This window comes from Panicum hallii, chromosome 8, assembly GCF_002211085.1.
Source record: "Panicum hallii strain FIL2 chromosome 8, PHallii_v3.1, whole genome shotgun sequence".
Classification (NCBI taxonomy): Eukaryota; Viridiplantae; Streptophyta; class Magnoliopsida; order Poales; family Poaceae; genus Panicum; species Panicum hallii.
Window position 1 is genome coordinate 29,766,825 of NC_038049.1, and position 9,942 is coordinate 29,776,766.

A 9,942-nucleotide genomic window follows, 5' to 3' on the forward strand; every position below is an offset into this window, starting at 1 on the left:
CTACCACAAGGGTTCTATTGAAACCACACTAAGGATAGACAACACCTCACCTGTTCTTAGAGAACAACACATTCAAGCATTCATTTTGTTTATTAATGGATTATGCATGCACGTACTATTCGACCTCACAACCAAAACAACTGCCGAATATCTTCGGACTTATGTGGTTAATTTCGATGGCATAACACATACGTCTCTCACTAATATCTAGTCGATAAGTCCTATCCGTCTTAACCTCTTAATCGTGGTTAGTGTACCTGCAAAAGACCACATTTATAATCTGAACCTTTCATGGCAGCACAACATGAAAGCATCCCCAAACAGTACTGTTCACTATAGAAACAGCATCTGTACCATTACTTTCGTACAGACAACGTTAATATACGTTATCGAAACAACGTATTCATGGGGGTACCACAAAATGCGGGGGTATGAACAGAGATCGCCATACCCTGCGCCGAAGCATATACTCCCAATATACTCAACCTAAGTTGACATATTGGCAGCATCTCAAGTAGGCCACTGCTTGAGAAACAGCGTTCGGTTCGCATCACCGACGGGAAGGCCAAGCTCCCTCAGTTGGCTGAGGATCCTTACCTTCTTACCTTACTATCGAAGGTGTCATTACAAAATTAAGGTTGGGTGGTGCATGAATTTAAGTTGTGACAGAAAGTAGTGCTGCAAGTTAGAGCTATCTATACATATATACATAATAGCAGCCACCTGATATTCCCCATATAAATCCCTAGGGCCTTGCGATCTATGCACCAATCTTAACGAATCCAACGTACCTCATAAATTTATTTGTTAAACAAGTTTTTATCCTGAAAATATTTTTAAGAGCTGCTGCAGTTGTAAAAGTAAACCTACAGCTCTAGTACCAGCTGTGACAGAACCGCTTGAATTATTCCGGCTCAAGTGCGCTAGTCATCACTATACAGCCGATACTAACTCAACGCACTTCAAACGGAACAACCCATTGGTCTGTCGGGTCTCCACCCGATGCAACCACGGTTCAACAGGATCGAAGCAGGTTTACCTCACACGAAGGCGAGTTTACAAACGCACAACAGCTTATCAACTTTTAATTCACAGAATATTAAACATTATTACAAACCGTTCCAAATTTAAGGTAATAAACAAACATTGTTTAAAACGACAAGCTAAACATGCTTGTCAAGTTCACAGCGGAAGAAAAATTAACACGCGACTACACACGTCGCGAAGGTTGACACCACACTCAGCCCGAAGTATGGCGTCATTCAGGAGGGTCACTGCCAGCCGGGGATGGATCCCACTCCACGGACCAGCCAAACGGAACAAAAGTTGGCCATGTGGAATCATCCGTGGGGTTTTCAAAGGTCATACCTGAAAAATAGACTAGCAAGACTGAGTATGCTAATACTCAGCAAGACTTAACCGGGTCATAGTATACTTAGCCATGTAGCTAGACTTATGCTGGCTTGTAATGGTTCTGAGTTTAATTTCAGCTGAAAAAGCAACAAAGAGTATAATCTACTTTCAGATTTTAGCTTCCAGATTCTAGTCTCATTAACCATTCTAGGTAAGCATCTATTTTAGACAAATAAGGTAGAGATTAACATCCATCCAGATTATTCCATAATGGTTACTGTTCTTACTCTATGTGGCAGAAGGAATAAGCAGTCTCAATCTCCGCGAGAAACGGACGATTCTGAATCGAATTTCCAGACCTTGCAAGGCAAACCTAACTCACACGCTTGGAACATCCAACGATAGTTCCGAAGCAACCGTTTGCCTTTCATTCCGACTCGTGGAACAGGGCCACCACAAGCGACTGTAGGACCATACGCACACCAATTGTGCAGGACTGTGGCAGAACCGCTCGAATTATTCCGGTTCAAGTGCGCTATTGATCGCCGTACAACTGCAATCAGCCCATCGCACTTCAAACGGAACAATCCTTTGGTCTGTCGGGTCTCCGCCCGATACAACCACGGTTCAGCAGGATCGAAGCAGGTTTACCTCGCATGAAGGCGAGTTCACATCTCAGAATAGCTCATCAATTTTAATTTACAGCCATATATATACATTATTACAAAACGGGTTCAAAGAGAAGTAAATTTATACAACCATGTTCAAACTGACAAGCGTAACAGCTTGTCTAAACTCACAGCGGAAGAAAAAGCTTTACGCGACTACACACGTCGCGAAGGCGAACGCCAAGCTTAGCCCAGGGCTTGGTGTCACTCCGGAGGGTCAGTGCCGGCCGGGGACGGGTCCCACTCCACGGACCAGCCAAAAGGAACGGACGTTGGCCACACAAGGTTGTCCGTGGGATTTTCGAAGGTTATACCTGAAACAGACATTGGCAAGGCTGAGTATTCTAATACTCAGCAAGGCTTACCCGGGGCTGGGTATACTTAGCCCATAACTAGACTCATGAAGGCATTGCAAAGGCTCTGGGTTTATTTTCAGCGGAAAAGTAACAAAGAGTATGAACTATTTTCAAGTTTTAGCTTTCATTTTCTAGTTGAGTATTTATTCTAGATTAGCACCTACACTGAGCAAGCAAGGTAGTGATTATCATCCATCAAGATTATCCATCATTAGTTCCACTTTTTACTCAATGTGGCAGAAGTGATAAGCAATCTCAAGCTTCGTGAGAGGCGGACGATTCGAATCGAATTTAACCTTGCAAGGTAAACCTAACACACACGCTTGGGAATACCAGCAGGGCGTTCCGAAGCAACCGTTTACCTTTCATTCCGACTCGTGGGCAGGCCACCACAAGCGACTTGCAGGACCGTACGCACATCACTCGTGCACGACATACGTCTGTAGCGCGACTACAAAACCCGTATTCCTGTCTGCCATGCAGAACGTACTCCCACAGGTCGGTGCATGTGAACATAACATAAAGATCGAGTGGTGGAAATATACCCACTTGTCAGGCCGATCGGTTACTAGGCTTACCGCTTTACAAATTTTCACGGTATGTGGCTAGTACTGTTCAAACGCTTAGCCACCACTACCCACACATATCGACCTTATCAATTCTTATCAAAACAGACAGGGTAAAACCTCCGGTCATGATAACACACATGACCCTGTCCATCATCCTTATAGTGGTTGCAGAACTGTAAACATGCAACTCCTATATCGCGCGAGTGACAGGAAATCACCCGACTTCTACCGATCCTATTAGCGAAGCATCTAACCGATAAAGACTCGGGAGCATTACATTGGATTCCTAGGATTCATGCATCTAGGGTTTCACTTCAACTCCTAGACTTAATGCAAGATATAATATAAATAAGCATAGATTGCAGTGTAAATAAAGTAATGGGATATGTCCGGGGCTTGCCTTCTAGAGTAGGGTTGAGGGCAGGAGTGTCAGAGATTTCCGAACTCGGGTTCGGAGCTTCAGTTAGTCCCTCGACGACTTGCGTTGGATCTTCTGAAAAGCCTTGGTCTTGCCCTAGCACCAATTCGTAGTCCCCGTCGTCAAGTGTCGTGGATTCTATATGAGATGCAATAAAGTAAATAAGGTGAAATTTAAATTTAGAATTTCACATTTCAAATATTATAACTCATCCAATCAACACACAAACATACATAAAATAAAGAGGTTTTAGATTTAAAACACTATTGATATAGATATGGTAGAGTTTATTATAATAAAAATTAAAATATTTGCATTAAATTTGAAAGGAACTAAAATTTGCATTCAAAACTTTAAATAAAAGATTATAGAAATTTGATTATACATTAAACATTATAAAATATCACATTAGTGAATGATAAAAAAAAATTCCAATTAGAAAAGGCTATTCATTGGGTTAATTTAAAATTTGAAAGTTTCAAAATAAAAGAGGTTAAGTTTAAATCAAAGTTAAGTTTGAAACTTTGCACACAGATGCTTAGAGTTTATAGATTATTTATACCAAACTTCATAAATAAAACATGAAATACCAAAGTTAGGCATAAACTACCCTTAATCTTAGGTTTGAAATACAGATAGAAATATTTTGTTTCAAACTAAGCTCTATTAACAAAAGTCATAGAGTTTGAAATCTATTTTCTAACAAAACTGGTTTTGCTATTTTTGGATTTTTCTGTGAATTGTTACAGATTTTACAAAACAGCAAACACACACACATGAAATAATAGCCATTCCCTTACAGATTAGCCCCTGACTTAAGCAGAAAACCCCCTAGACTAAAAACAATCATCGCAATTAGGTCCACAGCCATGGCCGGCGGTGAAGAGCTCGGGGCCGGCCAAAATTCGGCCGTAGGAGTCGCCGGCGGCGAGGGGAAAAGGGAGGGGGAGCATGAGGAGGTCCTGCGCTACCTGTGGACGGTCTTAGGGAGGCTCGGGATGGCCGGAGGCGAGCTGCCCACGGAGGGCCGGACCGGCGGCCGGAGGCGCACGGCGGCGGGGTGATTCCGGCGTGCGGGGAAAGGGAGGAACGGGCTGGGGAGGTGCAGTGGGGCACGGGGGAGCTTACGGTGCGGTCAATTTAGGGAGAAAAGGAGCGGAGGGACGAGCTCCACGAGGGACCGAAGCTCACGGCGGCGCAATGGGGGGGGGGGCGGCGAGGTCTGTACGCGCGCGAGGAGCCTCGGGCGGCACATTTATAGCCAAATTGAGAAGAGAGGAGGGGGCATGGCCGGGCAGGGCTTCATCTGGGAGTTGCTACGGGGGGGAAAAGACTTGGAGAGCACGGCGAGCGGCCGGGACACCGGTGGCGGCGCGGCAGTGCCGCAGGCACCGTGGCGCGCGGGCAAAACGCCAGCAGGGGAGAGCTGAAGCGGTGAGAGGGTGGGGCGGCAACGCGTGGCAAGGGGGGGGGCACGGGAGGTGGCCGGCGGTGAGCCAGAGCGGCGCATTACTCCGGCGGCAGAGGAACCAGGGGAGGCAGAGCAGGGGGAGCAGAGGCGCCTGGAGGAAGGAAGGGGATGAACTGATTTGTGGACTGATCTGTAAATTCAAAGAAAGGCAGGGACCTTACTGTAAAGGACTTGCAACTTTTAAACCAATGCTCAAATGAAGATGGTCCAAAAAGCAAAAGTGCATGGTTTTTCAAACTCTACAACTTCTCTTTAAGGTTCATCTGCATTTGAGCAATAGTTTTGGAGATAATATAGACTTAGTAATAATTTCATATTTTATGTAAATCCATAAGTAAAGTTACTTTTACACTTATACCCTATGGTAATTTCATATATATTTTTGCAACTTAACCACAGATATCACTTTTGCAAACTAACCCTCATGCTTTTTTAAACTCTTACCCCATCTCCATCCATTTTGCATAAAAGGACCTGTAGTTAATATTAATTACATAAACATCCCTTCTTCCATAGCATTGCATACATAAAATACACATTTACCATACTTAAAACATTCAAGCATACCAAAACTCTAATGTGTGACCAAGCTAATTACCTGAGTGTCACAGCGACATACGTCTGTAGCGCGACTACATGACCGTACTCCTGTCCGCTGCGCGGAACGCACTCTCGCACGTCGGTGCGTGAGAAAAACCAAATTACGAGTGGTGGGAGGTATGTCCACTCCTCGGGCCAATTGGTTACTAGGCTTACCGCTTTACCATATTTCGCGGCATGTGGCTAGTACTTTCAAACACTTAGCCACCACTACCTCACACTGTGACCTTATCAACTTTTATCAACACAGACGGGGTAACCTTCCGAGTCATGATATTGCACATGACCCCGTCCATTATCCTTATAGTGATTGCAGAATAGTAAACATTCAACTCCTATATCGTGCGAGTGACAGGAAATCACCCGACTTCTACCGGTCCTATTAGCAGAGCATCTATGTGATAAGGACTCAGGTACAATACATTGGTTCCTAGGATTTATGCATCTAGGGTTCCATTTCAACTCCTAGACTTAATGCAAGATATAATATATATGTATAAAATTGTATAAATGTAGTAATTTGAAATACTGGGTTATGCATCGGGGCTTGCCCTCTTGAGCGGAGCTAGGGTCAGTGGTGTCAGAGACTTCCGAACTTTGGTTCGGGGCTTCAGTTATAGTCTCGACGACGTTCACCGGGTCTTCAGAAAACCCTTGATCTTGTTCCAGGATTAGCTCGTAAACTCCGTCGTCGAGTGTCGTTGACTCTACATGATATGCAATGATTTAAGTGAGATGCTTCTTGAGTTAAGAATTTTACTTCACGATAAAGTTGCAATCAAATAAATTAACAAACATAAACTCATGAAACAAGGGGGTTGGATTCAATTCTACTATTTGTGCCCTAACTTGATTATCATATTGATTGAATTATTTTGAAGTAATTTGATTAGTTTGATTTCTTTAATTTGAAATCCATAAAGGCTATGGCCTTGAATTTTTGTGGATAAGCTTATTCCTAGTGCATAAGCTTACTATGAATTTTTCATAATTTTTTGAAAATGGAAACTAGGGTATTTGAATTTAGTTTAAATGGTAGGTTTAAATTCAAATCTTAGGTAAGCAGTGTTATAAATTCTTGAAAAATTAATTAGGAATTAACTATCAATGGATTAATTTATGGTAAAAAGATCTAAGCAGGAGAGCCTTAGGAACATGCTTAAATAAATTTTAAACCATTTCAAACTTGATTTGCATAAATTTAAAAGAACTTAAACTACAAAGCAGTACGGAGCATGAAATTTTTACACAAGCTTACTCATGGCCTAAACAGACTACATACTAAAAATCACAAGAAAATAAACTTGTATACAAAAGTTATGCCCAAGATACCCTTTTGCTAGAGTTTAATATAGATCAAAAAGTATTTAGTTTCAAACCAGACTTTATTAACAAAAGTTGTAGAATTAGACTTATAGATTCCAACAAAACTAGTTTGGCAATTTTTGGAGTTTTCTACAAATTCCTATCAGTTTTACAATTTGGCTGCTTTGCAAACAAGAAATAATGAAAAAGGAGTTTACACAAAGGCCCTCGTTTTTTTGCCCAAAGGCTCGACCAGAGCGAGTCGAGAAGCTAGCAAGGGTGGAGAGGAAGCTCTGGGGCGCTGGGATTTGGGCGGGGTGGGGCGGCCGTGGGGAATTTCTGGCGAGCGGCTCGGTGCTCGGCTTGACGCGCGTGAGGAAGAAGAAGGGGAAAACCAGTGAGGAAGGAAAAACTCGGGTTGGGCTTTATAGGGAAGCGTTGCGGGGTAGAAGAGAGAGAGTAGACGCACAGCCGGGCTCAGATTGACAGGCGGCGCCGACGTGCCCCTCGGGTTTGTGTGGCGGCCTCTCGGCACCGGCAGCTCGACGTGGCGGGGCGAGGGGGAGCCAGCAGAGGCGGCGCGGGCGGTGGGGGGTCTAGCCAGAGGACGCGTGGAGCGAAGGAAAGCGGCGCTGGCCTGCAGGGAGCTCGGGAAGCGGCCGGCGGCGGCGAAGTCACGAGCGCGGCAAAGAACAGAGGAGGCCGGGGCTGGAGGAAGAAGATGAGGACCTATGTGAAATTTTTTAGAAATGCAGGGACCTCACTGTAAAGTCTAGGTAACTTTCAAATCATTGCTCAAATGAAAATATGCCCAAAAGAAAAAGTATAGAGTTCAACAAGATCTACAACTTTGCTTTAAGGTTCAGTTGCAAAAGAGCTAAGGATTTGAAACTAACATAAAACTTGGCAAAGTTTTAAACTTTAATTAAATCCTATATAAAAACTACACTACACTTAAATCCTATGTGTAGTTTCATCTATATTTATGATTTAAAAGCAAGTTCTTGACTTTTGCAAAACAACCTTTATATGTTTTGATTTTACCTCCCATTCCCTCCCATTTAACACCAAAGGACCCATATTTTTCAGAATTACTTAACTGTCATTTTCCCTTTTGCATTCAAATTTGAACACACATATACCAAACCAAGTATGCACACTTAATACTAGAATCTAGTATGTTTTAATCCTAATTACCTGAATGTCACAGATGTCATCTCTAAGGACAAACAATCCTGGTGAAGATGCTAAGAAATGCCAACAATTGGCTTGCATATGTTTTATTCCATGCTTATCATCTTGATGCTTGTGAACAAAAATATTTAGGAAAGCATGCTCATCTAAGTAGTTGATGTTTGAGATATGGTTTGAATGATATGATCTTCGCTCTTACTGTTTAAGTGCTTGGGAACTTTGTTTGGAAAATTTGGAAAACCCTTTGCAAAGCTCCTCTTTGATATGGCAATGTCCTATCAAAGCCATATGATGAGATATCTTGAAAACCCTATACATATATTCTACTTATCTTTGCATCAAGCTTTGTCAAATTGTTGTGACCCTTGAGAGAATTCTTTTCATGCTTTCATGATCAAGATTCATGTGCACACCATATACCCCTTGCTATGCTCAAATGAGAGTTAGCATTGTACCATCCATCCACTCCACAAATAAAGGTCCACATGTAATGTGACCTCTCTCTCCAAAAGTATCATTGCAAAAGAATCATGGGCTATGCAAATAGAATAAAAAAGAAAAGTCATCCTCAAAGCATGGTAAAAAAGGAAAAAAAAGGAGAAAGAAAAATAGCCAATGTCCAAAAGGAAGAGAAAAGGAAGAGAGATGGAATCATACAAAATGAGTCCATACACCTTCCATCCATATACCATCACCATCCACCATATCTTAATCTGATTATATGACTTAATTTTCTCTTTGGATCTGGTTTTTGACTTTGCAATAAATACGATACAAGTACATCTTATCCTTCATACCCTACCTTGAGCTCCACATATAGCCATCATTAGAAGTAGGATGAAGAAAGGCAAGTCTAATGCCTTGGTGGGGACATATACACATTAAGAAATCTAAGGGAATCAAATAAGGAGCTAACCAGGGTTCGTTTTGAAAACTTATTGAAAAATCTCAAGCTAATTGACATGAGGAGTAGAAGTGATTTGATTCAAGACCATTCCAAGCCTCAACTACCCAAGATGGTATGATACACACTTCAAAGTTCACTAGTGTAAGGTATGGCTTGAAATATCTCTTATGCTCCCTTCATACCTTTGGAAGTCACCTTAGTCCTTTCTCTTTCACTCGAGGACAAGCAAAGGCTAAATATGGGGGTGTTGTTTACATCTGTTAAATACCAAATCTAGATCGTCAACTCCTGCATAAACACATAAAAGACAAACATGAACAGTAGTGGTAGGAGTTATTACTAACAAATTCCACAAGTGTTGGTGAATATTTGTATACAGGTCTGTTAAGGGAGAAAACACACCTCAAAGAGCAAGGAAATATACTCTCAACCAATCAGGAGCAAGCACAAGGATTGGAGGGCCCACATCAGGGGTTAAACCGCCTAAACTTACCGCCAATCACCTTGTACCACTTGGGAACCCACCTGGGAGTGTCCCATATGAATGGCTGCGCGAGGGGAGCCAACCAGGGGTTGGCCGAACCCCCAATTCAGCCTAACCACTCTGGTGGCCCCTTGAGCCCATCTTCCACATGTCGGGTCCTCATGACATCCCAAAGGCGGTTATGACCGCTTCATCGTGAAGTTACCACCTCAGACAGTTCTAGGTGGCACAAGGAGAGGAGTTGGAGGAGAATATTCCCTTGAGATGCTTGGAGGAAATCCACTCTCTCAAGACACCTCCTCTATAAATAGTAGGGGAGGGGGTTCATTTGAGGAAACCAACAACACCATCCAAGAGAGCCTAGAGACTCATTCTAAAGGCAAAGCCTTTCCTATCTTGTCTTAGAGTAGGGAGAGATTGAGGGGTGTTTTGGAGGAGTGCCGAAGTGTCGGCACTCTCCTTCCAGCTTGTACCTCTACGAATGCTGCTATAGTCTTAGAAGTTAAGTAAGCGTTCATGATTCCTTTTTATAGTGTTATCCTTGGTTGAATGAATAGTCTTATTCCCTTGCTATGTTTGTATGCTTGGCTTATATGCTCGTATGCTAGTCATATACC